Below are 27,323 nucleotides of genomic sequence, written 5' to 3'. Positions count from 1 at the left end.
TTATTAAGTCGGGATTCATAGTTTATTTCATGCTGAAGAGCAGTCATCGCTTTACATGAGTTTGACTCAAATGAGGATTTGGAACGGGTCATAATTTATCTATAATCTGGGCCAGGAAGCAGACAAAACTAAGAGTACTAACTAACTAAGAGTTTATGAATCGAATAATGAAATAATGACTTGGGCATGAAAACATTGTGCCAATGATCACATGCACCCGACGACCGATTGCGTCACGGATAGAACGAAGATAATCCGCGCCGAAGAAATTGACTCTCCGTGATCTATGACACAAAACCTCCGACGCAATAACCACCATCCATTAGCTTAATGCCCTTCCCCTTCACGGAACACGACGCGAATAAAAAAACGGTCTTCTCACTCCGGCCATTTATCGTCAGCGTTTATGCACATTTGGAGTCGACATCTCAAATGCGCAATAACTGCCGCATTCAAACCGGCCAGGCGAACGTACATCCTCCACACCCATTCCACCAGCCCTACTCCAAACCCCCTCCATCCCAGGCCAACTCCGCTCGCCCCACACCCCGACCTCTTAATAACCCAGGCATCTCTGAAGAGGGCCTCATTAACACCAACCCCATGCCGCGAGTTACGAAGTGGCCACCGCCGCCATTGCGCTACTGTCGCCCCTCCACCTCGCCCTTCCGCCCCCCACAACTCCTACCTCACCCCACCGCCACTGCCCGACGAATCTCCGCGACCAACAGTCGCCAACTTCGGCACGGTCATAAAGGTGTGGAAAGGCCAAGGGAAAAACCGATACACGATGTTAATGATATGCGATTTCCACCTCAACGAACACCTCTAGCACACCACCGTTTATAGAGACGGAGGAAAGCTCACTCATTTCTGGTTAAATACGCATCTGCGACGCAAATAAAATATTAATTGCATGCATAAGACTTCCCATCAATTGATTACGAATTATTACCAAAGCCCATTTGTTTTCGGATACCAATTTGCTGTTCACACGATGAAGTTTTACGTCGAAGCCCTTATTTGGCTGTCGCTGAATATATTTTACGAAACAACAGAGTTGTGTCTCAATTCAGAACGATTATCAAGATGGAAAGCTTACATTAATGAAAATAAAAATTAGTTGGATTTCCCGAGACGGCTCCATAATCTTCACGACAAATTTCACCATTTACTACTTACATACACACACACATACATATATGTATATACGACGTCTCGTACAGGGTGCAGCAACGTAACTTCCTTTTTTCAAACGCAAAGCGCTTTCATAAAAGGAAGTTATGTTGCCGCACCCTGTATTTATTTATTTTTGAACACTGATCAATCGGAAAATCACAATGCCACTCAATGCTATTTAATGAATGTTTTCAGTTTTCGTAGCGTGGTATTTTGACCGTGCATTACGAACGTTTTTCGCGGGTATTTTATGTGCAAATTACTTCCTTCACAGACATTACCTACCATTTCCTGGTATTTTTCGAAATAAACTGATAAAAATTCAACATGGCCGCAATTTTCGATAAATTGTAAAGCTTGGTACTTCTCGTAAACAGCGCACGACAAAGGACAGGAAAAAGCGTGGGTGGCAAACAATGTCACAAGGGGCGGCACAAGCCTCCGACTTTTCTCGTCGCCTCAAGTTGACTTTGACGTCAAGAATATTGTTTCCACGTCCCTAATCATATTAAATGCTATTTATTCATTGCCAACATTGAACTTTTAAAAAGAAATTATTAAAAACAGTGTCGCATTATCCTGGTCAAAACGATAGGAGATCCATTGAATCTCCGACAATTAATCAAATGTAGCATGAGAAAAATTACCGGCAGAAGAGCTGAAAAGAAACAATTTCTAGGTAAAGGTCTCAAAAGGGAAAAGGATTCATTTTTAACATGAATTCAAGCCCCATCTTGTTGAAGTTTACTGTGTAAATATCAGCACGGATACAAACGAGGCCAAAAACCCAAATCTCCCCGTCACCAAACGAGTTGGCCAATTTTTATCAGACCTTTTTATTACATCGGTTGATTGCTGTGGCGTTCTGTAGGGCATTAGGAAAATATAGTAAACTTAACCTGTCGGGTATTTTTTTAGTGAATTTTCCCAAATTTCAAGCCTCAAACGATTTAGATCCGCGACCATTATCATTTTATCCCCATCATATGAAGGATTCGAACTTTCCCTCAATTTTACAGGATTTCAAGACCCAAACATGTCAATTTTCAAATATTTTCGCCAGGAAGGTGACACGACCTCCTTGCTCTTCAGGGCTTGAATTTATTTGATCCCGTTGTGGTAACCGATGAATTTTTTGCTTCGGAGGGACTACCTTCCTTGCCTCCCTCATTAGCAGGAGTTTTCGTTCGGAGAGTATATATTAATATCGGACGAAGGATGACTCATATAGTTCAAAAGAAATATTTTACTTAAAAAACTGAAAACTTGTTTACTTTACAAGTTAAATCGTGATACCACCACATGCATTTGAAATTTTAAATTAAAACACTGCATACCAACGTATGCAAACTGCATGACAAATCTAACTTTAGGTAGAACCTCCAACTTTTATTGTCGGATTTTTAATTTTTTTGGACGAAGTTTACAAATTTGACGATTTTCTCAGAAAAAAACTGTTATCGGCGTTTCATACAATTAAAAAATTGAAGTTACCCTATGCATTGAACAGCATGAAGATACAAGGAGACTTGGACTTCCACTTTTCATCTTGAAACATTACTCCAGTTAAAATATTAAATATTATTTCGCCCATTGGCATTCTATATTTGGATTGAAACAAACGTCTCAGGAACATTAATAAAATACAGACTCCCAAAACATTTTCCAATTAGGATATTCTTTATTCACGCGGTAGGTAATGGGTAATATATTTTCGGCTTCCTAATGATTTTCAGTCCCACTATCACTTATTTTGCCATCCTGGCCACATCAATCTACCGACAATATACACTGGAGGGAAATGGCATCCCTTTTCTGCGAATGGTGCAGAAGGGGATGGTAAAGAGTAATGAGGTATTTTCTGATGTCTTTCCCCTTCCTCTAGCTTTCAACCTGTCCACTCTCAAGCTTTCATTCATAATCACTCGGACATATCTGTACTCAGGGAACATATTTCAGCCCAAAGATCAATTCAATAATAAGTTTGAATAACAATTTGCACATCAGCTGCCAGCTTCGAATAATATCCGCAATATTCCTCGGAGCTATGTTTGGACCGGTGGACACAATGAGATGCGCAGACACGATGAGAAGCGCGCGATAAATATCGATATTACATCACACGAGTTATTATTAATGATCTTGATTTAAATTTCCTCCTGCCTCCTGGCATTTGGATATTTAGGTATGATTTTGCGATTGCATCAAGAAGTGATTCCGATTACACAAATCTCCAAGTCCCCAACATGATTTTGCGACAAATATTGCAGCTGCACCCACGCTTTCCGGGTCGTTGCCTCTAAAATAATCCTCCCAAACATTATACATCTAAGAAGTATTTTCTTATAGCCCAAAAAATTCATTTTTTTTCAATACATTTAAATTTGAAAGCGCATTGCGAATCTTTTCGAACACTACTCCCACAAACTTTCCCGTCTACGAACCTGAAGTACTCGTATGTTTTTCGCGGAGAAATCTTTACACTGATACATGCGGGGAAGAATTTTTCTGTTTCCAGTGTTAATAATAAAAAATATAAATACGCGATACTCCCACACACGTATTCTTTTATAAAAATGCAGTCATATTTATCTCAATGTTTCATAAACCATAATACAACATTCGATGAATACATAAAACCATTGCTCAATATTCGTAACTCGGTCCACACTGGAGGCGAGCATCAACTTTGAATCATTATAAAATACATACATTATTGATCTCAACAAAGTCTATTTCCATCAATGATGAATCTGAGCTGAATTATGAGTCGATAAGCTAAAATTTCGCGGAAAATTGTCCAACCTTATTTCGACGCGTAAAACTATTCCTAGCATTTTCCGAGTGATAACACGTTATGACACTAGCCAGAAGATTACAGGGAGTTTAAAGGGAGAAGAAATCAAATTATAACTGTATAAGTCCAAAAGCACACCCGTGCGTTTCGACGTACACTACAGTGTCATTTGAAAAGTCACACAGGAAAATTCAATAGAAATTCTCTTTTCTAAAGACTTGAGAGTAGTTATAAGGACCCTTGAATTGAATTTTCTAGCAGGCGAAGGCGAATTAAGATTTCGGCGAAGTTTTCCGCGTCCATGGACGGTTAAAAAGAGAATTGCTCTTCGAGGAAAACGACCAACTCGACGCAAGGGGAGATTCAAAAGGCGGAAATCGAATGGCAAACATCTACAAATGAACTTCCTCCCGAGGGAGGAACCGTCGAGGACTGCAAAGTGATGGACGAATGGAAGCCATGCCTCCCAGTAACATCAAAGCGACAAATTGGCACCCTTGTAATTAAAACCACGCTCCCAAGATACCCGGGTGAAAAAGGCCATTCTCAACAAATGAGCGTGAGAACGTACACAATACGGAAAAAGTCGACAAAAACTGAGCGAGCGCTGCCTCTCGGGAACGCTTCGCGAAATTTCAATCACCGAAGTGGGAGCGAATTGAACTACCAAATACAACGCCAACAAGACACATAAGTTTTCTTTAAGGATAAACATTTTCCAGACCAGTATTTCCACGAGGATGACTTAATGGAGTAGCAATTTACCCCTTCAAAGCTCCAATCGACAATTAACAATAAATAGTTATTGCAGACTGCACCGCCCACCTTCCAAGAATGTCAATTTATTAAGAAGAATTTTCCCGACTTACCTCCATTTACAGGATTAATACATACCCAACCAGCCGGACTTCTCACGGCATGTAGGAAAATATTAATTTAAAGAATCCACATGCATGTGTAATTAAATCAGGTCTTTGCGATTATAAATGATTTGATTTTCTGGCCCGAGATTGAGACTTATAAGTTATGCAAGGATGTGCAGCAATAAAATTAGCATCGCGGGTGATAAATGCTCATTTGCGAGCGCAGTTTGGGAATAAACAAGGGGATAGCACCATAAAATATTTCATTAATTTAATTTACAAATTAATTAGACCACCTAGCGATTGCTTCTAATGTGCCATCACCATTCCGAATTGATTTATTCGAATACTGGCATTGAATACTTTCGAAGTTCGGCGACCAATTCCCGGCGTGACAATGACCGTTAATTTATCCACACTAATTTGATTGGCAATCGTTCCACATGAATAAAATAATGAAACTAACAATGATAAATATCGCGGTCACCCATATTTATATTTCCTTAGTTTTTATTCGATGGGTTTATTGCCTTCCATTAATTTGACGATTTGATTAGGATGACTGCTTATTCCACGCTAGAACGCAGCAATGCTCAAATCATGTGATACTTGAAATCAAGAATTTATTCGTGTTAGTGTAACTTGGTGTAATCGCACCGGAATGACTCTCAACAACTACGTGTTACGCTGAATTTAACCGCTATGGTGTGTGGTTGGGGTGATTTCACACTAAGCATGGAAAAACAATGTTCGATGTTTCTTAATTGTTTGTTAACGGTCAATATTTCAACTAAGACACACAATGGAAATATTTTTACAACAGCTACGTGCACCACTGCATTTAATCATAAATGTAAAATCTGATCTACGCATGCAATACGAGCTTCTGGTAAGAAATGAAAAGTAAGAAAAATGAAATAAGGGTTATATAAAATAATGACTAAGTACGAGGTCACTTAAAATTATTTCTATCATATACTTGCGTTATTTAGCGTCGAATTGCCGTCACCGATCGCCAACAAATTAAATAGTGTGTAGGAATTTCGGACCTGAGGAAATGAAGGCCGAACAGCGACGTTTTTACACCCATGAGTTGAAACGCAACTGCTAAAAGCCGCTCGCCTAAATAAACTTACGGATACTGACTCAACACTGGCGAGATACAGGTACTACCATCGCCATCCTCGTTGGGTTCCTAAGTATAATGTCCCAAAGCTACCAATTCCCTGTCATAACGACAGCATCGGATAAAAAGACGAAACAATATTCGAAGAAAGATAAACATTCGGGTATCACTAGGAGAAAATTTGCGATCTCCACATTTAAACACCGCTACGTAAATTTTTATGATACAATTTTACTTCACCGAGTATGGTTTCTACAAGTAGTGTCATCATCAAGATCATGTACGCTTTCGAAACCATGGTCAAAGATGTATAATTATAGAGAAAATTGGCATTGTGGTATTTTATTACGGAAATCGCTAAAGAGACGGCGACCGTTAAAGCGTCGCGGCAGGAAAGGTGGACCCAATTAAGACACGACATGGAACACAGAATCAAAAATGATCATCAACTACGCATCACCCAGCAATGTTCCGAAGGAGTGCCGAGGCTTGTTGGGGGGGATGGTGCGGCCCCACGTTAACGATAACACGGCCGGGAGCGGCGACGAGAAGATTGGACGACAAATTAAAGCACTCGATCCCAAAACGGATGGTTGTGTCTCCGGACACCGAATATCAACTCCACCGCACCCGCCGACGTCCCAAACGTACACGCTCTACCGGCCATCGCTCCCCCACTCCTCCCGAGCACACACTCTACCACACATCCTCGCGGTGATTTGGCATGCCACCCCAGGGTAAACGTGCCGCATCAAACCTTGGTCCCGGAACGGTGCCAATTCCCACTCGGGTGAAGGCCGCTTGCTCCTGGCCGCGTAACTCCTCACTCTTGGGGGGGGGGGGGGGAGGAAGGAAGGGTACCGCTGCGCGACTCATTGGTGATCATTTATGCACGTCCACGTTCTACAGAGCGACATGCAAGTACGATTGACCGTGGACGTACACGCTAGACTCTTACCGGAGGAGATGATAACCACAAAGGTGGCGGCCTTCCGAAATGAATCAACCAATGAAAAGTTTCTATTCCTCTATTCACTCAATGGTTTGCAAATATTCCGCGATTTTCTCGGATTTTAATACGCACTAAAATTAGCAGTAGGTGTGCTAATGCCAGTTAGCGGAGTAGACTAGTCCCTTGACTTTGGACTGGGCTCAATTCCAAGATGCAGGCGTGCTTCTCGGGTGTATTTATCGGCATCAACGCGAAAATCAAGACACTATTTTGGCATTAAAAAGGAGATTACAATCAAATTAAACTCGTGCATGGAATTGAATGCGATTAATGATTAACTCACAACGTTCCATCGAACGCCCTAGGAATAAACATTAAGATCGTAAGTAGTCTAATAAGCAACACTACTCTTAGAACTGCGAGAGAAATAAAATGGGATTTATTTTTCTTTCTTGAAATCGTGAAACTGCTGGCCCTTCAAATAAACCCACATCACTTCAAGGTCTTAGATTCACTGAGTGACTTTATAGATCCGCTTATATTACTGTGGATTCAAGAGCATAAACAATTTTCCGTCACAAAATCGGATGAGAATGTAATTCAGAACACACATTGAATATCAAGAAAACATTTTCATTGGGTAGTAGCGAACGGTTAGGTTGGAGGAAAAGACAGCCCAAAAAATCGATTTTGTACAAAACCTTGAAGTCTTTATTGAGTTATCCGTTAGTGAAATGATCTTCCTCTTGTGGCACTTTCAAATTACCAAGTGCAGTAGCTTGTAGAGCGCACCCATAAAGAGTGTAATAGATATTAAAACTTGAAGTTCCAACGGACATAAGAATAATAAGTCACGAATGCAACAAAACCCTCATAAAAGTCGCGCAAGTTAACGGTTCAAAAAAAGAATCGGGTGAAAACACATAATTTTTTCCTCATTCCCCATTTATAATTTCCAATTCAATTGCAGTCTTTTTATTAGAATACTGTTTTTTTTTATTTTCCCGCCATAACCAGGGAAAGGTGAACCGTAGGCATCTGAAAAAAATGAGCATTAAGTCGCGCAAATAATGACATACAATAGAAGGTAATCGTTATGCGGACGAATTAAAAATGCAATGGATGATTCTGACTAACTCACGTAGTCTGGGACAGTTGATTTCAGGAGAATTTGGACTCCTTTTTAACCGTTTAACCATTCCTAAGAGTATACCAGTTCCTTTTTAGGAGGTCATTCTAGATTATCTCATTTTTTCATTATTTTAACCCTCCTTTACTGTTAGGATAGTGCTCGCAGAAATTAAAATGCTCTTAAATGAATGTCACCACTTTCAAAAGTTCGATATTTTATGCCTTTGTCACGGGAAGCGCATTTATTATAAAATACATGATAAAAACTCAGAAGCATTGTAGTGGAAATGCCTCAGAATGTAATAAAAGAATGCGGTTTTCCATAAAATAAAGTTGATTTAAGACTTGTCAAGAATTGAAAATGATGTATTGCCACGAAAAAATCTCTCGCATATTGTATTTCTACGGAATCTGCAGGATATTTACTTGGATTATTTATTTCACCACATTACGACTCCCGACGCGTAAAAAAAACAACCCCCGTGCACCACGGTCGGCATTATTGACGAAAGGTTAAATCTGTCCCGCTGGGTTGCATTTGAAATCCGGCAACCCCGACGGCAACAGAGGACAATGGCTCCTCACGCACCCCCCCGCCGCGTCCGCTTGAAAGCTAGCACACCCCACCCCCTCAGTGGCTCTGGCCGGGCCCACCCACGCACACACAAGCCCCAGGGGTGGTGCGACGAGCACCCGACGGACGGCCCCCGGAATGCGCGCCTCTCCCCCACCGGCGGCCTGGGCGCAGTTGCGCGCCATCCCATCATTACGCGGCCACCGCCGACGGGATTCCTACGGGGGCTACGTGCCGGCTGGCGGGACAACTGCCGACGGGAAGGAAGCTGGATTTCGCACGCGATGATTTACTTGGACACCATTATGCCCGAATGGTTGGGATGGGAGGCTGGGCTAGATTTTCGCTGCTAATCCGTCTCGCACCCTCCTCGCCATCCCCCTAACAGGAGCGCGATCACCCCCACAGAAAACCCCAGTTCTCGTCATGAGAGCACATTCGCCAACGTCCAGACGAAATAATTGCGGCCGCGGGGAGCCCTTTAAGTTTTGCAAATGCCGGGAGTTTCATTTTACGCGACGTCCGGCCAGCACCACGGTCGGTATCAGCCGCATTAAGCGGGGACGGCGGAATTAGCAGCCGACGAGGGAAATTGAATGAAAGGAGGAATGCTTCCCCGCGCCACGTTCCCTATCTCGCAAACGCAGCCAGGCACATGAGTCATTAGGACAACGAGGCGGAGGTGGCTGTTTGAAAAAAATGCTATCTCAAGTATTTTATCAAGTACGCTAAGAAGAGCGAGCGGCAAACACCGCAAAAGTAATTTCGTTTCGCTGCAATTTTTAAAAGTTTCCGAATTTGTATAAATCATTTCATTACGCTCTCCACTTAGTAAAATAACTCCATGTGATGAATAGACTATTAACTCTATGAAATATTCCAAGCAGGAAAATTATATTCTGGACCGTGGTTTCATCGTTTAAACATTTTCAAATGTAAAATGTGTTACGCCATGTTCTTCCTGGTGAGCCTAATCGGAGCGAGAACAAGCGAGGATAGGGCGGGAATTTGTGGAAGGCGGAACTCGAAAAGACAGAGGAAGGGCGGGCGCAATGATTGACCGCCATTAAGCAGTGACTAACAATTTCACCTTCAACCAGTTTTTAAAGCCGTAACCTAGAATCAGTTTTAATTAAAAATTGAGGTTGGCTTCAAGATAACTGAAATCAAAATGGTCGATAAGCACGAATTCTTCCCCCGTATCATTATAAAATTAATAAAGGATAAAATGCCGCAGCCGTCGCCGGTACGCGCTCGGTATTTATTCGAATGAGTGAACACTAAAGTATAATATTATTTTCAACTTCTTTGACATAATTTTCCAAACACCTGGGAGTTTTTCGGCAATGTAACCATCAACCACAACCACCTATCGAGTAGCCGTATTGACTAATACTATCTGAATGGTACAATCCAAATACGAATACGAAAGCCGAATCACACGATGAAAGGGACTATTCACAAGTCGAAGAATTACAAATGTTAAAAAATGGATACGCGAAGATTTTCAAAATCGCTTTCGGTTTCTGATTTTATTTTCAATACGCTTTAGGCCAAATAATGCCAGAATTTAAGCCATGAAACGAAATTTGTTCACATCTAAATCTAACAGCAGAATTGGAAAAAATAGTGTATGCCTGTGTGTTAAAATATAGTGACTGCAGGGGTGATGGCGTTAGGCAGGCGAGTGATAATTTATCGCAAGCGTGGCCTAACACAAAAGAGGAGCAAAAACGAAGGACTAGAGAACCGTATAGCGCCACACGCATGGTAAAAACTGGCCGACGCGGTCATTCTAACCCTCAAGTTTTACATATTAACGACGAAAGTTTTGAGCTGCATTTTTTATATGAGGATGTACAACATATAAAATGCCCACCATTACAATTTTAAATTATATGATGAAATTTAATGTTCTTCGCTTGCTTCGTACGCTCCCATCCTCGTTCCTCTCTCCCCCCAACATTCTTCCGCAGCGGCAAAATTCACAAAGGCCTTCTCGTGACCTCCGGATCCTTCCTTACATAATTGCTTCCCTCCGTTCACCATTTTACTACCCTGAAACTTTTCTTCCTCGGGAGAAGCATTTGGGTCCTCACAGTCACTCCCTCTCCCTGCGCCTATTACGAGCGTAAGTAATGCCTTGTAAAGATGAGACAGTTTGAATTTCACCCTAGAGCATTACACGTTTGGTCGCAATCGCAATGGTATGAACAAAATATTGAAATACTTCATCATTGACTTCCCTCAATTATTCTGAGGCATTTCACCAAAATTTCGAACAAATGCTATTATAATAAATATTTTACGCGAACATATTCATTTTTATCGTAGGTCTCTCCCAAAAAAAAAGAAAATCGCACAGTATTTTTTGTGTACATTTGGTCGAAAAATTGAAATATTCCACCCTAAAGCAATTCTGAGCTCACGAGATGTGTATTGGGAAAGCAAACAACCATACGGAGTTTGATTTGGTCGGAGGTTGGGAAGAACCGGATATTAACAGTCAAATACCAAATGGCTTTATCAAATCATGCATAAGCAATGTCACCACCGTGATCAAATTTATAACCTTATTTACTTGGAGGCTAAACTAAACATTAATATTTAACCATCTGATAATTTATTACGCGAACTTCCCTATTTTTTATTTGTGCATACCACAAACGAGGGTCGTTTTTGGTTTAACGGGCGTCGTCTTTGGTTCACGAATTCGTACACATGGCGTACACGAAATGTAATAATTCACGGTAGACGACATGTTGAGGATAAAACGTGGAATATTTAAAATGTAATTAAAATTAAACTTCACCTTATTACCATCTAGTAACTGCACAAAGAGTACCTTCATCATTTTTAAACATGGAAAACCTTTCTTTCTTTCGGGAGGCTCAGAGAGGGGAAACTCCACACCTGAAATCAGAAACGCGTCAGAAATGTTTTAACAGATGCTAGCAAAGTTTAATTGCCAAAATGTATATTTTTAAATTCACGCCACCTCACATATCCCTTCACAATCAGTCCATAAGTGAATGGAGGAAGGGATATGGGTTGATCAGAGGATTAAGTTCGAAAGGATAGTCGAGAGGGTGGTGGGATAAGTGAAATTGGCAGTGGAATACGGACGCGGAGATCCTTCTCATTACGAATGGGATAAAAATGCATGGAATTCTCTTTATCCGCCAGGAGCTGAAGGGGTCCGGCCGAACGTCACATCCCATTTGTGGGAAAGGATACGATTCCCTCCCGTGCATTCCAACAGCCTGGCCTCCGGGATTTTCCCTGGGATTTCTCTTCTCTTCGATGGCAATTTTAAGGACCAACACGAAGTCGGATCGGAAAACTCAGAGAAGTTCCGAAAGCTTTCCCGAACGAGGGGGGATGCACAGGACGATGTCAAGCACACCGCTAAGGGTGCCATTGGGCGAAGTGAGTCCCTTTGCATAACTGATGACTCTACTACACCGCGAACAATTGCGTGATTCACAAGATTTTCCATCGGAATTTAACTACGCAGGTATCAAGAAAGCACGCAGGTCGGGTTGCCAAGGGCAAACACGGACTATTCGTGAAACAATATTGCGGTTTCCAATCCCCTCGAACGCAACACAGTCGAGGGTAAAAGGACATCGATTCCAGTCATGTGACAAGTCTCTTCAATTGCACCTGAGGCAGAGAGAATAGATAAACATCTCGACCGTGAGTGGTGAAAGATTCATTACAAAGTTTAACATTTTGTTTCAATCAGAATGAGCAACCTTTCTGGATAATATTCTTGAGGAAAACTGTGGTCATGAAATTGCGGAGTAATTGGGGCAAAATTCGATTAGCAAAATAAGTATTCGCAAAAAAGAAGAGAATTATTGGCCTTGAATCATGATTAAAGATGTAAATAAAGGTTAATGCGGCGTGCAGTCTTTACAGTTCAGAATGAACAACCCCGACGGGAGAAAATTAGAGGTTTTTGATCAGAATAGAGGCTTAAATCATAGGTTTTTACAATGCAGGCAAGCGGAAAAATAAATTGGACAGGAAAGAAGGTAAGAGATTAGCGCCGGATATTCGAAGAAGTCTGAAGAAAAGTGAATGGAGGAGATACTGAACGGTTTTAGGATAAATTCTAAGAAACTGCGGGAGATGCCGCCGCGGTAACTTTTAGCGGAGTCATCCGCTATTATGCATTTCAATGCAAAAATTTCAGAGTGTAAAAAATCAATCACGGTCACGGTTTTAGGATGAATGGGGATATTGTAGAAGACAAAGAAGAGAAGGGGCATTGGAACAGTATGCCAAAGAGTAATCAAAAAATTAATGGAGGCGAAGGATATGAGGATAGCTAAGACAAATTTAGTTAATAAAATGCGCGCATAATGCATTTCCAACATTATACTATGCGCTTAACCTTACTGGCTTCTTTGATGAACTTAGCCAATCCATGCATTTATTTATTTTTTAATATGATAGCACATGAATATTTCTAGCGTTCTCAAACAGAAATTCCACGACGAATTCGAAGTCACTTGGCTATTCCGAATGTGAGACCCCTCGAACCACTGGCACGGTCAATTTGCTTCATAATTGAATACCATTCTCAAGTCGTGGAAAAACAAACTGCTATAAACCCGTCCATCTGACAACATTCCCGGCCGACTCGTCGAGTTAATTTAACATACGCGGGCGAATTGTGATTTTATGAGGCCGCCGACGTCGAGTTTACGGCTATGTTTGATGAGATCGGAGATTTTGAGCGCGACAATTGAATTTCGCTCGCGAGTCCCCAATTGCTCGTCCAAAGCGTGAAGGAACCACAACGACGACGGAACTTTGCAATAGGGTCATAAAAATTTTCAGCTTCCCAGTCGATACGTCGAGACTTCACGTGCGTTCTGACGAGTTCAAAATAAATTACGGGCAAAGGTGAATTAAACTTTCACGTCCATAAAAAACAACGCGAAACCGCCCTAACAACAGCACGGCAAAACCTTGGGAACTAGACATTTCATAAATTCCATCAATACCGGAGGGAAAGGCTAATAGAAATCAAGACGGAGGATAATGAAAAGGAACAGAATTTCCCAAAATTTGGGGAGCCACGAAACCCGTCCGCGGAAATACCCTTTTTCGCAGAAAAGAAATTCACTTAGTTTAACACGTCCTATCGGTTTCCCAAGGCGTCATGCATGTTTCACTACAATAATATATCCGAAGAAGGGTGTCAAAAGTGATGAGAAAAGCACACTATTGGGAACCCCATTAGGAATGCATTGGTATCAACCACCGAGAGTCGGAGAGTATCGCGTACACATAGCGTACTCTAGAAAGTCATCTATGGACAAATATATGCCGTTTCAAAAACCACAACACTTCGATAAACAACTAAATCGACTTACCAATGAGTTATTTTGAATAAAATAAGTACAAAAATGAAATCTGACAACAAAATAAATACAAATAATGCTGCTGTATACAGGTTAAAATGAGAGGCAACGTTCCTTCCTAGAAATCTACAAAAATCGATTAACACCGAAAGCTTTCTCGCGTTTTCCAATTTCTCCCGACACACTGCAGCTTCATTTCCGAGGAATCTCAAATGCTAAAATTTTCTCCAAATCCTATATTACGCTTCTCGAGGCTATCACGGAACAACCGGCGAAACCCTGGGGTTATTCGGAAATCAGTTTGGGAACTTGGACGAGCGACGATGATTGAAATGAGAAATAAGTCATCTAGGAGTATTTTTACGCAATGAAATATTTATTTGGACATCCTAAAGACATCTTTTATCGATTTAACTACAATGTAATTGCTATGGAAGTTAATAATTAATCACCGGCCCATGTTGCGCTTCCGGAAGATAATAACGCTATACGACTATTTATCCAGACGGCGGACAGAACACGCTTGTCTCCTGCTTACGCGACGGCACCTGGAGGCGAATCCTCGGCGGAAACAGCGGTGATGACAAAAAAAACTTCTCCTGCGACTTGCTTCTCCAAAATTAAGAGCCCTAGGTACACGCCCCGACATGCGCGACCGCTGTTGGCGAATTTCTCCGTATCAAAAAATCAAGGCCTTCAAGTGAAAGTATTTTTCCGGGAAAGCTGAATTAACGACCCCGTGGCATGTTCGCGTTGGCCGCGGGCTCACGTCGACTCGTTCAATTTCTTTTTTTGAACCCACGAAACCTCTGGCCAAAACTCAAATATTAAACGCTCACCGATATTTCGCTTTAATAAGGGACAAGCCATCGGATCTTCACGGCCACTGTACTACGAGGCACTGAACTGCCATTCGCGAAAACCCTTTCATTTTACCACGCTTAACAGATTGATGCCGGGTCACATATTAAGTAAACTAAGAGTTTATATGAGTTGACTCCTTGAGACGATAAACCAAAATTCCGTTCACGTTATTAAACCTACGATCTGGCATCACAGTTCCTACAAAATTTCCCGTAAATGGTAACAATAGTAATAATAACAACCCCACTTTAAAGCTTTCAATAGACTACTGATAATATTGCATATTAATAATGGGCAACTTCCTTCCACTGCGCTTTAATGACACCACTTCGAATTCATTACCGATTTGGATCTGGTATGGTAATGGAGATAGGGTGAATATCTCGAAAGTATTAAAAAAAGATTCCACAGGACGACGATCCTTATCAGAAGAGTTAGTACTTACAACTGCGACCTCTTTTATGTACGCGAGAATCCCATTACATAGCAAAGATCCAATTAATACTTCACATACCCCGGGTTTCAAAATGACGAAGGAAAGTCGTCCAGCCAGAATAGCCCGTGCACCCGGCGTCGTCCTAGGGCCCCATTGTCAAAGCTGCCATTCGAATAAAAATTCCCCGAAAAAAACAGCCATAAACCGAATGACGTTCTAAATCACGTCATCACGTACTGTGAAATCGGAACCCAGGGAACGTGCAGGAAGGAATTAATTATTTAATGTTTCACCTATTAATGCTTTAATTTATTAACCCTTAATCATCTAATCGGAATTCCGCGCAGGTCCACAACAGAAAACCGCTGTAGGAATTGCGGATTCAATTGCGGATCGAACGGGCAAATCTATGACAACCCCAGTTTCCCTTCCCATCCTCCCTCCGCCCAGGCGCCGGCGAGATTGGATGAGCGCTGCTGCAGAGAAGGAGATGGGCCGACGGAGAGGAAGACTATCTATCGAAATGGCCACGGGTCGAGGGGGGAGGGAATGGCTGGGGAGAGCCAGGTGTATCGAATGACCTCCGAGCGCGCGGACGGGTGAAAAGTGATTACGACTGAATGGTTTGTTTCGTATACTACGCATCGCAGAGCCCCCCGGTCGGGTTGAGGTGATGGGGGATGAATGGGGAGGACGGGGGTGCGGGGATGTGGTTTAAAGGGGGGGGGGGGATCGAGGCGAATTGGAAAGCAGCAATTCGTCCAGACGCCACTCCGCATTTCTGGTTAGACTCGCAAGGGACCGGAGTCGCGGGTCACGATAACCACACAAGAAACTCATCAAAGCGCTGGATAAACCTACCCCTCCCTTTCTCCGAAACTCCTCCCGCTCCACCCTAAAACAAAAAAAATAACTCCTCCCTTGTTTGCTTTATCATTATTTCCGTTTGAGTTAACAGATGGCCTTTCGTAGCTCTGCCTGCGTACATGTTTATGCTCGGGGTTCCTAAGGCAGCGGCATAAGCAAGAAAAACATGGATATCTTTCAGAATGTATCCCCGGGTGTGTTGCGACCGATCCCAGGAAGAAAATGAACTTCTTTTGTCATCCAGAAGTAATCAAATTCAACGATTACTTCAGCTGGTCAGAACTAGCCACCAATTTCACTACAGTTTACTTACAGTGGGGTTTACTGTTTACACATTTCAATATAAGAGCTGAAATCATATGTGACCTTACTTCGTCACTCCGGGAAAACCCCCTCTTGCCATATGATTACACCACGATTATCACCATTCTACGAAGAGGGCACATGGGGAAAACTTACGAATATTCCCAATATACTCGAAAATTTTCTAACCAGCGAAAAAAAACTAGAATTTCATGCAGTGACATTTCCATCCTGTCATTGGTAGCTCCATTTGGGCATTTTGAAAAAGAAGTTGTATGAATGGAGAAAGTATCGTAGAGAGGAAACGATCTGCGAAATGAGCCACATGACATTAATCAAATAATATAACTGCATAAAGATATTTATAAGGATTCGTCACAGGACTTCATATCGATTTCCACATACGATGCAGCCTTAGTTTATATGAGCATGACTTTTTCAGTTTAAACGCCTTCAAAAGGTTTTGGAATGCAAAGTTATCAAGTTAGCAGTCTCTTGAGCGTGTTGGCTAACGCCTCCGAAATTAACGAGCTAACTCCTAAACAAATCCGAAACGTATAATGGCATAAATTCTTACCGAAAACAAGCGCCAACTCCCAATCCGTAATCAATGTCTTTGACGAGATGACGCCAGTGCCAGCCACCCGTGACCGACGGGGATAAAATTCAACCCATATTGGAGACCTTGACATAGATATCCTCATTGATTTTTCCTCCGAACCTCCACCGTCCTCTTCAACCCCCCCCCCTGGTGAAAACTCACTCCTTTCCTGGAGAACACCCCCTCCCCCCCAAGTTCAATTGAGTCGATTCACAGATGGGAGGAGAGCCGGGAGTCGTTCCGCTAAAAATAACGCGAGCTGGGGAAAAATAAAATAGACACGGACAACCGGCTCCGAAAACAAAGCGATTCGATACTCGTGATTTCAAGGGGGACCTTTTCCTAAAAAAATAAAGCGCCGATTTTTTTCCACGACGACGTACAATCACGGGGGAGGGAAATGCGGCGCGGACTCCCGAGGAGATGCATTCAACTTCGCGCCAGGAGCGTGAGAGCGAAAGGAAAGGAGGCAAGTAAATAGGAAACCGATTGCGTCAACATCAAGGACTATGGATCCATTCCACGCTGCGCTACGTTCCGAATGGGGCCAGGGGGAGGATGCGAGGAGTTTCCAACAATCTAATAATAACGGAATTCTCTTCTTTCGCCTTCAAACTCAACGCGTTTTGCACCGCCGTAAACGACACACACACACAGATATTACGAGTAGATATCCTGTGAGTTTTGTTCACAAGAAGAGGGATGGTTTATTCCCTTTGAAAATGTAATCATTATTTGGCATCATTTCTTTTGGAAGGTGGAGGCTGAAGTTTTCGGGCCAACGACGATCTTGATTGAAAATGACACCAAGGAGATATACACGGCTATTCGTAAGAATAACGTATCTTCGTCACGAATATTACGTCCCTGCAATGTTTCCCTTTGAAATACGTTCTAGACCAAATTGTGTTTTTCGTTATTGTATATCATCGATTACATGTATCATAAATTGCCAAAGTTCTAAGAAAAGGTTTATCAACGATAGAAAGACATCTAGAATAAAATCGGGATATATCTGGTTGCTTCGCGGGTTTAAAGAGGACATTCAACAGAGTAAACTGAACTTAATTAATGAAAAAATTGCAGAAAATAGAAGCACGAAAGAAAAGTACACTGGAGGGATAGGCCATTTATCCAAAACCTATGATTTATTAGAATGCACAAATGCAGGCTGCGGGTGGAGAATCACGATGTGCAGTGATAGGAAGGGTTGTCCATTACCCTTGATTTTCAAGGTATTTGCAGAGTAAACGTTACTAGGAGGCAATGAAGGACTGGAGGTACGGATGAAATAAATCTCACTCGTTAAATCAGTGAGATTTGCGCATCATCACATTAATTATCCAAAATAGCAGGCAGACAAGTTTGATTTGTACTGACCGAATTAAAAGAGCCAGTGGGATAGGTATGATATAATCAGGGATAAACAAATGAATGCACTGAGATTCGGAAGAAATAGCAATTCTCAAATAAACATTTCAACATTGATGGGTCATCAGCTTGGGCAGTCCACCAATCTATAAGTATTTTGGACGAAGATAGCCAAAGTAGTAAGGACAGAAGAATTGCGCTGAGCAAATGACAAGGACTTAAATATCTGAAGAAATGATTAGTAAAAACTTGAATGTGGAATGTAGTTTGGAAGGTTGGGTGACTTTGTAGAGGTGAGATGATAAGCGCAGATTGGGTGGTTTTGAGATGTGAGTGTTGAGGAGAATGGAAAGACTGAAATGGACGGAAAGGAAAACAAACCAAGAAGTTCTAGTTATGATAGGGGAGGAGGGAAGTTTGTGCAAAGTAATCCCGAGAAGGCAGGATAGGAGGAGGCATGGAATGTGGAATGGCAGTGAGACGTTCAAGACTGGGGAAAACATTGGTTACGCGGGGCAGAGGGACGAAAAGATAACGCAAACAAGACGGGAGTATGTGGAGGATAGAAACTAGCTGGAGTTGAGAAAATGTTAATTGCAATGCACGTTGATAGTGTGTTTAGTGTCGTGCTAGGCGGGGAGCAGATATTAGTCCCTTGGCCCACCAAAAAAACTAACTTGACCGGCGCACTTTTCTTAATTTGTGAAAATTAAAATTATTTACACGTTACACGATTATATACACGTAATTGCCACTGAAATAATCTTGAATTGACAACTAAAATATAACTAACTCATTTATGTACACGTAGTAACATTCAGATATTAATATTTATGAGCTAAGCCAAGTTAACAACTCAAATGGTAGATTTCACGCACGCGGTTATTTAACACAGTCCTTCAATGTGGGTTAAATGTACTTGAAATGATTCGTCAATATTTTTATTTTTTGTCGGCTCTTCTCTTCACCAAAACATCATTTTACTTACGCTCTGTATTGATCAATTACGTGATCCTCCCCGTTTTCAGACTGGATTATATACGCGCCTGGCAATGACCTTCTGGAGGGAAAACCTATATCCATAAATTCAATCAAATAAGTCTGCTGACCCTTATATTATTACGAATTCTTTTAAGGGAACGTCTAAGAATTCATAATCACTACTATTTGAGGTCATCCACGGTTTTCATACGATTTTCACCCCATGGCTTTTTCTTCCACCTAGTTCTACTACCCTAGCCTCGATTTCCCTATGCTTAACCAGTATACGTAGATACATTTTTACTTCGTAATATTTTGCTTAATAACCGTAATGTAGTACGTACTTGCTGACGTACTTAAGCTGTTTCCATCTACCCATATCAATATTAACATTTCCACGCACTCGCATGTGTATGACACTTTACAATGTCATTACATTCAATAAAAATAATGGAGTACTGACATTCTCAATGTCAGCCGAATATATACTCATATCTATCGAATGCCGAGGCTGTCACGCCAGATATCCTAATTTGAAAACAGAGCATCACACACGAGAATGGATTCGAAGCAAGGACGTTACGGTTGGGCGCCCCCAGGGTTCAGGTTCATTAAGCTGAAGGGTCAGCAAACGAAACCACTTTTGACCGAATTATTCCACTTATTTCCACTCAAGAGCAAATTCCTATCGCGTGACTTTGATGACATTGGTCATGTTTCATCATAAACATCAGTAGCAGTTGTTTCCCACGACTGCTTCAACGACTCCCTACCTGCACGTCCTCACCACTTGGAATGTATCTACCTACCGGACGCTCCCCATTCCAACAAGCACGGAAATGGACACATAAACTGGATTCTTCAATTCTAACAATCCCCCATCGTAACCTAAACTTTAAGACTAGGGCCTAACATAGTGTGACTCGCCCTGCGCCATCATCTTAAAAATAGCCACTGCAGACTTGATAATTCATGTAAAAAGCTTGATCTGATCGCTGCGGTCGGGATTAAAAACGGACAATCGTTAATTACGGAGAATCGTAAACTTTCCCTAGAGGACGTTCCCTTGGAGACATCTCACACTCGGGGGGAAAGAAGGAGAGAGAGGATTTCGGTCGGATTCTCCGAATACCTGAGGCATAAGGGGGAAGACGGACGCGGCCCACGGCTAGGTAACGAATCCCCAAGGGCGGCGCCCGGGAAACCCCAGTGGTGCTACTTATCGCTCAGAAGCGCTCCCCGTTCCACGACAAGGATCCATCCTCACCGATGGGATATTCTTCGGCACGACCTGATCGGACGACAACACGCGAAAAGAATCTCTGGGGAAATTAAGGGTTGTGCGGGGGAGGATGCAGTGCTCTGCTGGATATGACGAGGCATCGCCGCCGACGCAGTTGGTGCCAATACAACGATCGCCGATAAAATCGATTGCGATTCATTAAAATTCACTCATACATTTCTTCATAATGCCATCGCCGACATGAGAGATGGAACAAATCGCATTACGGCAACGAAATTTAAACAGTGCGAGTGCGAATTTATTATTTCCTACCCCTCAGTCGTGTACGTGGGCAGCATGAAGTCATCGTTTATATGCTTGCAACACCGCATGAATAGCTGTTGGAGGGAGTTGATATCAATCTACCACACGCAGATATCGATCGCATACAGACCACGCTGGAATAGGAATTAAATTTTCGGTGGAAAAACTAATATTGTTATTTTTTTAATCGGTAAAAACTACTCGATTACAGTACATCACGACATGATCAATACAACAAAGCTTTATACATGCGAGGATAAAGTCATCGTGAATTTAGACTACCTCACAACTTTAGAAGCCGCCCATTTTACAACGTCTTTCAGGATGTAATATATTCTTTGAGAGTTGTTATTGCCAACGTTATATCAATTCATAAACGTGATACGTTATCTCCATCACGACATGCTGGCATCAGCTCGATATTTCATTATGCTGGCGGTCGATATTGGAAATGGCATTGGCCTAGAATACCACACAACCCTGGGAGATGAGGAGGGCTCAGAGCGTGGGCTGTCTCGTTATTAAAGGTAGCACGCCCACGGAGAGCCGGTGATTCCGAGGAACCCGTCTCCTCCGCCGGTGAGCTTTCCCCATTCCCCCAGTCACTTTATCCCCTTAGACCGCGCTCGGAGACGAGAGGATAGGAGCACCGGCGAAGAGGAACGGTCTCGCCTAAATGGCGCGTGGGAGGACGGGAGATGCGGGCGGAAATAAAAGGACAACCGTCGCTGGACAAAAGACGACCGGGGACTCACCGTTTCTCATCCTTACTCAGGGCAGCAGGAATTTACAGCCACAACGGAGAGATAAAAAGGACCTAGGAGTGCGGATCTGCTGACGGAGGATGGGAGGGGTGAAATAGTTTTTCGGGTGCGGCCTCCGAGGGCATAGGCGGAGGAGGAGGGGAAGAGGGGTCAGGTATTTGGAAGGCTACTTCCTTTCTTTCTTGCTTCCCCCCCGGGGGGAGGGGAGCTGAGTCGGGGATAGAGGCCGAGGTTGTGAGCGCGAGGGCCGAGCACTCAAGCGAGCGGTGGACCTCAAAATTTTCTTTATTACCGTGGGCGTTATATCCGAAAATGCTACTCCCGTGAATGCTGATGGTGTATCGTGGCAGCCTCGAGGGTTTAGCATTCGACTGCTGGCTAGAGGGTCTCGGGCTCAAACCCCTGTGATAAATCTGGGCCCAAGCCTGAGGCTCTCTACACAAATCTCTTTCAGTTGGCGAAGGGAAAGGCCCTACCGGAATGTGCGAACTTATAACGCATTAACGTTGTTTGGTGGTTGAGGATAATGAGTGAGCCATTGCCCTTGTTTGCGACTCAAACACTGAGAAAATCGCACGCAGCAATCGGTTATGTACTCATATGACACCAAGGCCGGAAAATCGAACAAAGAACGAAGAACAATTTCTGTTCCGTTATTTGCACAGCATAAAATGTTCATGGTAACGAAATTTAGCGAAACTCAGTTTTCCGTATTAGTTTTCATGAGACGATTCTCAGCATGACTAAGCAATTCCGGGAGACACTTTGTGAGCACAGGATAACAATAATAATTTTAAATATATGCATACATCGTTTTCGAAAAGTTCCCCGAGATTCGACAGCAAACAAATTATGTCTTCTAACAATAAAAAATATATTAAAACAGCAGATTATAATTCATGAATCAAATATTTTGTAACATAACTGACTTTCTATGATCTAAAATGTTGATAACTTGAAGAAAATTCAAACTGTAATCCTCGCTAACCCGATTCAGGTCGACTTAGTTCAAGGCTAATAGATCGATTCCAGTCCTGGAAATGGACTTTACTATCTCTTGAGATAATCATTGGGAATTCCAATTGACGGAGGCTTAATGTCCTCATTCGTCCGTGAACGTAACATACGGATAACTACTTACACGAGTTACGTGACTGCAATCATCCATGGTTAAAGTGATCCAGGCAACACAGGAGCGAATTGGAGAAAGAATGTCTACTTTCAGGAAAGGTAGGCCATTCGTACAATGAATGGGTGATCGGGGTGAAGGTGAAAGGGGGTAGATGGGAAACACCTGGTGTCGGGGAGGACTACACTCGCATCGTTCTCCCACGATCACGGAATGGGACGCCACGGAGAGCTAGAACCGTCCCCACCAAACTCACTGCCATCAGCTTTCTTTTCGAAATAGCAATTACCTAGACCGTTCAATTATTTCACATTCCACGACCTTTCCTCACAACGAGGGTCGTTCTACTTCGCTCGAAAGCTGACAGTTGGCCATAAAATTCATCTCCAACTTCAATTTTACGAGTTATCCTAAGTCTCTTTGATACGCCTACTGCCTATCATGTAAGCATTGGCTAATACACCATTTGTGTCATCCCTTCCTACGCAAGTGTTCGATTTGTCTCCGCGTTCAAATTTAGTTCTACGGAGCTCCACCGAACCTGGCATCCGGAGCTTCGCTATTATGCACCGAAACAACGCAAAGTAAACAAAAAAAACTGCCCTTGCAGGCATGCCGACCCTCACGCTAGGTGAAAAGAACGCTAGATACATATTAAGATTGAGGGCTTTAACCAAGATTCGAACGCATCTAAATTTTAAATGAGCATGACGACATCAATTACAGGATTACCTAGACCGAAATATCGCTTCCACTGGTTTTTGATTTTCCATGACGCAGATAGCTTCAAAACAGAAAAGCATCATCCACGGAAATATACATTAGAGCATGCATAAATACGGATTTTTTATTCGTCAATTTACATTTTTAGCGATGACATATTATAATAACCTTAATCATTTTCGTGCTATCTCCTGCCCAGCGAAAATACTTCATCCTTCACAGAGCTCATTTAAAATATGAAAATAATTTTTTAAATGTTAACGGCATCAACTATTACTGACTTAATGAGAATACCTGCGATCGTTCCGCTTCATTTAACACTACCTTTACCGAGAAACGGGAGTGGAATAGAGGAGGAATTGCGAATGCATTCTAAATAACTAAATGGATTCGCAAACCCGAGCACCCGACGAGTAATAAAATGATGGGAGAGAATATATTTAATCCTTTATTTCTATGGGGACCCGCACACCATCAAATAAAAGCCATGACAACAGAACAACATACGAATTCACACAGCACGATTTTAACCCACAGCCTTCGAGATAGAAGCCACGCGATAACCTACTGGACCTAAAATCAATGGATACCAGCATCCATGAATGGGTGAAATACATCATTACTACGCTCACGAAAGTCTCTTTTCATCATCATTATTCGTAGCGGGTGACAAATATGTTTGGAGCCGCGAACGGCTTACCAAACGTATAAAAAACGTAGTAATCCACACAGAGGTGGGTTGATAGGTGGAGGTAGAGCTCTCTTCGTATTACCCAAAAACATCCTATACGACGAGTTAAAACCGCACATCTGGGCAGGGGGGCGAGTTCCTTTCCTTGTGGCGCTTGCGGTTCCCCAAAAACACAAGGTTTTTATAAGAAACACACAGCTTGAGTTTAACTGAGGAAGCCCAAAAGCTTCACCCAAAATCGAACCCAGACCCTCCGCTCAACGATCTACCCAAAGGACCACCACGCTCGACAAGAAACATCGGCGGATTTAGCCGTGGAAACATTTTAATTCTTCAGAGTGCGTAATATTTCTCGCAAGGAATAACGACCTCCTCCGATCATCCAAGCAATAGGGAAACTAACTCATCCACTCGAGCATCAATCCGCCAAATCCGTCCAAATTAAACTCGGGAGTCGAGGACCTTAACTGAGAAGTGTAGCGAGAACTCCCCGTGGCAGGGGGGGGGGCATCACCGACTGAGTCTCCTTTAAGCGGATGCGTGACTCTTCGCCTCGCGTGTTGTAATTCCTCCGGCTACGGAAGGGAGGCGCCGGCGATAAGAAGAAACCGAGGGCCGCTCGATAAAACCCACGCCGACGCGACGACAGCCAACCCAAGATTATCCCCCACCCTGCCCAGCCTCGCGGGGAACCGCGCACGGTGACGCGGCCGTCAAAATCGAATAACCTTCGGAAAGCGAACGGCCTTCGGAATTATGCCAATGGGGAGACTCCCCGCCCACGAAGGAACCGGAAGGCCCTCCGAATCTATTGCGCGGATTGCTTCGAGCCCGTGGCGTTGGCTCCTTATGAGGGCCGTGGCCACACTGAATTTGTCAACTACTTTCGTTCACTTCCGAAATACAAAAAATTAAATAAACGGTCAATCATGTGAGAATTACGTCAGGGCACGTAGAAAAAGTTTTACATTTCCGACATTGTAGATCACGATGGATATTAATTTACGAACGTCATGATACGATATACGTGTACGTTAACAGTGCAACTTGACCCCAGCTTCACTCTGGGTATATTTCATTCCTTTGAAACAAATTCGCTTTATAATTTAAAAGATTGCCTGAAACAATATTTCATTTCCTACTGATAAAATATCAAATGAATAAAAGTTTACATTTTGCCTTATGATTTGACACTCACTATTCACCTCCTGACCACTAAATAGTATAGCGCCTTTTCAGTCGGCGGAAACCTATGACAAAATTAAAATTCTTCGAAACACAAATATTTCAAAATCAACTACGGTTGATATAGGTATGTATTATGTAAATAATGCAATCAGGAAAGAATAAATTATTTAATTATCATTTTTTATTGCATTCGAAATATATTTACCTACTCAAATGTACATTTTTCGAGGGGTGGTAAAGAGAGGCCCACGAGGAGCCTATGATAAAAGCGGTAACTTCAAAGAAAAATTATATAAAAAGTACCACGGGAAACCCATTTTCAATTAATTTCAGTCGATTAAACATACGGAAAATGACTTTTTACACCTTGAAATTGTTGACCTGAAATGCGCATTATCGGATGACGCCATTAAAAGTTACTGTCGCAGCATCTCCCGCATTTTCTCTGAATTCGTAATTCTACGATGCAACGTTGAAATGCTCAGAATACCTGGATTGAGTAACCCTGAAACCAGGGTCGCCTTAAACCGCCAGCCAGATATTGCCCAGGGGAGGGAGGGGTTGACTTGCGAACTTCTCGGGGGTGAATAGAAAGAACTGGGAGGGTCGGGCTGGCCTTCGTGCCTTTGACCTACATCGGCGAGGGGCGGACCGCGAAGTGTGAATTATTGGACCGCCGACGCATCTTACTTGAGCCGGCGAGAGTCCCCGGGAAGGAGGTGGGCGGTGACCGAACAATTTTACGATAAAAAAGAAGCCTTCGTGCTGTCGGAAATGGAATAAATAACACTCCTGCGACGTGCTTCGACGCTTCCTGCGTCATTTTCAAGTGAACACCGAAAAATTTCACTTTAAAATAACACTGTAACGATGACGCGGGATGCGGAACAAGGTTTTTTTGTCGTCAACATGCCTTTTTTTTTAATTCCAAATATGATGGAAATGTTTCACCACATCTCGCCTGCAGCAGTTAAATTTAATTGATCGGCAACGGACGGCCGGAACGAAATTTGGACGATGCGCCTTTGAATTTGAATTAAGGATTCGAAAAATGATACAAACCCCTAAGGTACAATTCACGAGGAATATATAATCATCATTTAATTATTAATTTAATTATTAGATACAATTTTGAATTACTGCAAAATTGAAATTCCGATGATTGAAAACCAGGAAAATTATCTTCAACTGACACCGCACGACCACTGCAATCATCAAATTACATTATGTTTAGTTGGACAATATGCTGGAATCAACTCCTTTACCAAACCTTTTAAAATGTAATACGCCAGCTTTAGTATCTTTAATCCTACCCAAGCACATTTAAAGCTTGCTTGAGATTTGATTATATTTTACTTAGCCTCTCCTTGTCTCTCTGTGGTGACTGACCATGATGCGTCAGGATTTCTGTATAAAAATTGGAAGTTCCTTAAGAGGTCAGTTGTCCCTATTAATTTGGATCATCTGTACTTGAAGGCACGGAGCCATTGGCGTGTCTAAACGCTAAAACCTCATTACTTACGATATTGCCTCTTTATGTAAAATCCTCTCCGCACTTTCCGCAAAAACACCTCCGAGAGAGACCACGCGATAGGGCGACCATCTTCCTCGTTTTAACTGAAGGAGCCGAGTCCAACCGAGGACCAAGTTAACATGCACTTGTCAAAACACACCCGCGATGTCATGGGCCATTCCGTCCCTATGGGCCATTCCGCCCCAACGGTCGTGATTAAATCTGTTAACCCCTTTTACCCAACACGACCTAAATGCATTATGCTTCAGGGTCGGAGTAAAACCGGATGAGCTTACGGGGAATAGAATTTACGGGGTAATTTTTGCCAGGGATTTCTATTTTTAAT

At 42.5% G+C, this 27,323-nt stretch overlaps 1 protein-coding gene across 1 annotated transcript in view; it reads right to left on the bottom strand.

Annotated features, from left to right (window-relative positions):
* Positions 1–27,323, bottom strand: part of UBL3 (ubiquitin like 3) — a 127,279-nt gene that overhangs the window by 17,803 nt on the left and 82,153 nt on the right. The window lies entirely within an intron of this gene.

The sequence above is a fragment of the Hetaerina americana genome, unplaced genomic scaffold (assembly GCF_022747635.1).
Source record: "Hetaerina americana unplaced genomic scaffold, ioHetAmer1.1.p SCAF_8, whole genome shotgun sequence".
Classification (NCBI taxonomy): domain Eukaryota; kingdom Metazoa; phylum Arthropoda; class Insecta; order Odonata; family Calopterygidae; genus Hetaerina; species Hetaerina americana.
This window is presented reverse-complemented; position numbering and strand designations above follow the sequence as displayed.